We start from the raw sequence: 5,879 nt of genomic DNA, 5'->3' as shown, positions 1-5,879 counted from the left end.
TGAACTATTTGTTGTGTTTATTGCATTTGTTGTACTGAACGATGAACTATTTGTTTGAGTTGTAATGATAACGGAATTAAACTATTTATTGTTGATTTATTTTGTTTGTTTGATCATTTTTGCTCATAAATACATGTATATGTGGTTTGTGCGGCGCGCGCGTGCTGTATTTTTGCGCTCTGCTGGAGCGGCGCGCGCGCTGCATTATAGCGTGGTTGCTGGAGCCAGTGCAGGCGGGCGCGCTAAATCAGCCGAAGCGCGCGCGGCAAACAGGTTTTTTGCGCGCGGCGCTTAGTGCGGCTGTTGGAGATGCTCTAACTGCAAGGCTCGAGGGAGGACCCAAGGAGATGAATTCCAGGACCCCAAACGTACGTATTTATTCAGTAAAGAACTTCCAAGCCCCAAACTTGCTTTAGTTTGTTTCCAAAACATGATTATGACGCGATGCCATACTACTGTCCAGACTTCTCAGGCTTAAGCATGATTATTGTAGTATAAAACACAGTGCAAACTGCCAAGCCATTGCTAATCCACACATGTAAGAAAGGGTAATTAGGAGGTTAGGTCATTAAGTTGGGTTATTAATTGGCTCACCGTCCATGACCATGATCCAGCAGTCCCGGACCACCAGCACATGGAGATCATGCAGCATGGATGGTGATGGATCCTTTCTTTCTCTCCATATATATCCACGTGGACGTGGCACTCTCACCGGCCACTGGATATTCTAGATATACATGTCAACGTAGGATTATTCGTGGAGAAATGCCACTTTTATTGTTAGGACGCCGTGCAGTGCGGGCAGCTGGCGCCCGGATCAGCAACTTGTTATGGGAGTCAGCAACGGCCAGAACATCGTACATGGTTTGAACTTGAACAAAGTAAGGAGGAAGCCGTGTGCAGTGTGGTGTAAAAGTTTATGCTTCACTCGATGTGTAGTGTACCAAGGGTTTTGGTTACCGCTCGAAAAATTCGGTCATCGAGCGGTAACAACAGACCTCGGTGCCACGAGAAATCATCCAACTGAGCAAAATATCCCGGATTTTTTAATTAAAATGAATTTTAACTGGATTTTGGATGAATTTTATCCGGACTAAAAATTCGTTCAAAAAATTCGTTCAATAACCGCTCGGTATTTGTAGGTTACCGTGGTAACCAAAAATGACAGTGCCCCATGATTTTTTTTTCTTCCTCGACCCAAAACCTTGAGATTGCCAGAAGTAGTGGTACAATGCATATAGTATTGTTGGGCTTACTGTATTTTGCGTAATCGATGGAGTGATGCTTTGTTCCTTTTGAGATGGAATGGGCGGCATGAATGCTCCATGCTCTATCCTTTTGTAAATGTTGCACGCATTGAAATCCACAGCAAAGAAATACTACAAGTAAATTGCAAGTTTCATACTACTACTACAGATGTAACTAGATAGTCTGCTTGCTCCAATCCATCGAACCAAAGCGCATGCATAGGAAGGAGGAAAAGGGAAAGCTGAAGCCGTCCACAGCAGCAGGAAATTAACTTCACTAGTTGCCCCGGCCAGGAAGAAGAAGAAATGTAAAGAATCACAAAAGCCCATGAAACACAACTCATCACTGATGAGTGCGTGCATTTCTCTGCTGCAGAGGTCACCACTCAAAAGTAAGTCATCTTCGTCCCTGTAAGCTGCTGATGCAGATTAAGAATGCAAAAGGCATATGCCATGGATTCAGATCAAAGTTCCCTTCCAACTCTCTCAAGTCCTCCTGCTGCTGGGCTACTACTGAGAAGCCGAGGGGCTTTTTCTTTCTTTGCGGACTGAAGCCAAGGGGCTGTTTGGTTCCTAGCCACACTTCGGCCCGTAATGCGACACCTAAAGTTATTCCCCTTTTCTTCCCCTATCTATTCGTTTTTCTTTCCCAAATAGTCTCTTCCTTATCCCTTCAACCCCGCAACGTCTCTCTCATGCATCTCTCGCCCAGCACATCTCCTACCTTCAAATCGCCACCATTCCCACCTCCGTCGTCGCCATTTTCTTCTCATCTTTCCTTGAGTAAGCCATCAACACCCACCTCCCTTCCACTCCGTTCATGCCACTACTAGGAAATACCTTATAGATAGAGGCTTAACATCAATGCGGGGTTAATGGGCAGCACTACAGTTATTTAGTAGTAGTGCGGCCATGTTACCCGCACTGCAGGTCGGCAGTAGCACGGGCCTGCCGGACCAGCGCTACTACTATGTTGACCCCGCCGTGCCCCCCACGGGCTGGCCACAATACCAGCCCGGACCTAGCTGCCCGTCCCCACTTAGTCGTAGCGCTGGCGCGTAACGGCGTTACAACTAATGGGTTAGGACTTAGGAATAGCGTTGGCTGTGACCCACGCTGTTGCTAATCCAAGCTTATCCTCTGCCTGCCGCCCATTCCTCACTCTCCATGTCCTCACTCTTTCATCGTAGCGGTCCTCCTCCTCCTACCGTCGCCGCTATCGCCGCACTGCCGCTGTCGTCACCGCCATCCCTCGGCCTCGATAAACCTCCTCCTCCTTCCGCCTCCCTCATCCATCTGTCGCCCCTCCTCCCTCCTCCCTCCAATAGCCGCCCCTCCTCCTCCTTCCTCCCTCTGCCTCCTCCATCCACAGCCCCTCCTCCCTACTACATTTTGATTTAGTACGGTTCCGGCAAATTTCAAGCGCTCAATTTGTCCTGTTTTCAACAAAGGTCATGCCGAAATTTTTCGTGATTTTGGCATGAGTTATGCTAGAATATAGGAAATATCGAGTGCCCTGGATCTGTTCGGGGCTCCTTGTGTGACTTCCAATTTGTTCTTGGAGGAAGAATTCTAATTGTCGTCGTGGGGGCCGCTTCTCCTTCTTCTCTTTGTGCTAGACCTTCGTACCGCCCTAGGGGAAGGAGGAGTAGCGACCATCACCGACGGTCGATATATGAGAAAGGAAGGATCCCGACTGTTGTTGTGGGGGTCGCTTCTCCTTCTTCTCCTTGTGCTAGACCTTTGTAATGCACTAGGGAAAGGAGGAGTAGCGACCATCACCGACGGTCGAAAAATTAGTGAGGGAGTGTCCATCATATATGAGAGAGGAAGAATCCCGAGTATTGTCATGGGGGTCGCTTCTCCTTCGTTCATGTGTGCTAGACATTTTGGTGTAATGCACTCGAAAAAGAAGGGAGGAGCGATCATCACCGATGGTGGAATATATCAGAGGACACCATCATATGAGAGTTTTTAAGGAAGACTCGACAAACTAAAAGTCAACCCGTGCTGAATAGTGATCTGTGTGTTGAATTCCTTGTAATTGCCGTTGATTTTTAATGCTTGAATTATGAACACGGGAAATGTCTGACGACTATAAGATCCCTGAGTGCGATTACTACAGCGAGGACCGGGGTTTGTGCGACATGCCTCACTTGGAAGACGATAGATTCTTCACCATCAAGCTGGACGAGACCTTCGAAGTTTTTGCGCTACGTAACAATGACAAGTAGTTTTTGGTAATTAAGCTTGACCTGTGCTTCTTTGCTTCAACATATAATTTCCCTTTTTTATAATTCAAGTAGTGCATCCCCTGCCATGCAAGATGGTTTGTCTTGGAGAAGCTCAGTTTTGAAGATACGAAGATAGTGAGAATATGGAGAGGAAAGTAGCTCACCTTAGGACTCAACATGGTTACACTTTTTGGGTTAAGCTCTACAATGCAGTAAATCACTCATATTTTGGTTGCTCAAATTTGAGAGCACTCTGCAAGGCCTACGGATTTCAGGAGGATATAAAAATAATGATTTTTTCTAAAGGAATAATGAGTTAGTGGCATTGGTATTACCCTTTAATAAAAGAAAATGAAATAAAGCTGAAAATTTCAAAATGATGAATTTTTCTAAGAAATAATGAATTGGTGGCATTAGTATTACCCTTTAATATGAAAGAAAATTAAAAAACATGAAAAAAAATTGCACGCAACTTTGCATTGAAATTGCGATTTTTAAATATACAAAGAATAAGCATATAATAGTGCATTTTTCATAACCCGAGTGTACACACATACTGTACAGTTATAGCATGTATACATTTCCACTCATACACATGCAGAAAAAATACCATTGTAGAAATAAGCGGTTGAAAACATAAAAAAGAAGCGAAAGCAAGAAAGCATACAAACCAAAATACAAGCAATGTGTAACGGGCTTAAAGCCCACTGAAAAAATCGACTTAAGCCAAACAGGGGCGAGTCAAAAATCCAGCCTAAGAAAAAATTGACTTACCCCAAATAGGGACAAGTCAAAAGTTCAGCCTGCCCCAAACAGGGACAAGTCAAAAATCAACCTAAGTAACACAAGTTAATATCTGGTCTGACCCGTGGATTCAGACGAGTGCTGATGGACGGATCATTACACCAAGAGGTGCGACCTTGCTGACCAAGGTTTCAGAACTAATTGATCCGGTCACCGGTCTATGGGACCATGAGCTGATAAATAATGTGTTTTGGCCGGTTGATGCCCATCGAATCTTGTCAATCCCACTGGCGCCAAATGGTATGATGGAAGACTTTGTGGCTTGGAGATTTACAAGGAACAATATCTTTTCGGTAAGATCAGCTTACTATGTTGAATGGAATCATCAATTTGCTCGCTGGTACGAGACAGAAGGGCAACCTTCACAACGACACCCGGTTTGGGCAAATGTGTGGAGTTCTCAAGTCCGAGCGAAGATCAAGATCCATGCTTGGAGGGTTTTACATGGATTTGTGCCGTGCCGTGGGGTTTTGGTGAACCGGCACATTGGCAGGGACGATAGTTGCCCTATGTGTGCGGGTGGATGTGAGGACATCATGCACTCACTGTTTACCTGCCCGAGAGCAGTTGAAATATGGAGATGCCTGAAGCTGGACAATTTCATTGATGAAGCTTGCGCGACTGATAGGGCGGGAACGGCGGCATTGGACTATATTTTATGTGCGCCGCCACGAGAGAGTCCGATATCGCATGCTCCTGCCCAAGCTCTCATCCTAGTTGGAATTTGGTATATATGGTGGGAACGACGACAACACGTTCATGGTGAGGAGGTGCAAGCCCCGGCTCGGTCAGCGCTGTCGATTGCGGCGTTAACTGCTAATTATCTTAAGGTCAGGAAGAAAAGCGCCGAACCGAGGAAAAATAATTGGACAAAGCCACTTGAAGGCTTGGTGAAGTTAAATGTAGACGCATCATTCAGGGCTCACTCCCTCCAGGGAGCTGTTGGTGTTGTCCTACGGGATCACAAGGGTGGATTCGTTGCGGCGTCCAACGAACAACTGGAGCATGTTGCAGATGCAGGGATGGTGGAAGCCTATGCACTTCGACATGGATTGCTACTGGCGCAACAACTGGGGATTTGTAAGCTTGTGGTTGAGTCGGACTGTCTCGAGGTAATCAATATCATGCAGAGTGAAGGCTTCACGGCTTCAGGGGCAGCGGCGATTTATTCGGATTGTTTGGCCCTCGTAATAGGATATACTTCGGTCACATTTGCTCATTGCCCTAGAGAGGCAAATTCTGTATCTCACGATCTAGCTAGATTGGCGAGTCCATCACCCTCACTATGGGTCGAGGAACCGCCGGATTTTATTGTAAAAGGGTTGGTGGACGATGTAACAGTTATATGATTCAATAAAGTGATCGAAGTTTCAAAAAAAAGTAACACAAAGAGAAAAACAACACAAATTTTGACAAAATAATCAAGTCGGAAAATTGACTTAGCCAAATTTAAAATTCATGTGACTTACATATTTTTTTTCAAAAGAGAAATATATTAATATCACGAAAATCCCAATTATACCCAGCCTCTGCATCTACAAAATGTCACAAATACATCCAGGACACTGGCGGAGCTATGTGCACCCCAGCAGGT

The sequence above is a fragment of the Triticum dicoccoides genome, chromosome 2A (genome assembly GCF_002162155.2).
Source record: "Triticum dicoccoides isolate Atlit2015 ecotype Zavitan chromosome 2A, WEW_v2.0, whole genome shotgun sequence".
In the NCBI taxonomy this organism is placed as follows: Eukaryota; Viridiplantae; Streptophyta; class Magnoliopsida; order Poales; family Poaceae; genus Triticum; species Triticum dicoccoides.
The sequence above is the reverse complement of the archived record's forward strand: the minus strand, read 5'-3'. Positions refer to the sequence as shown.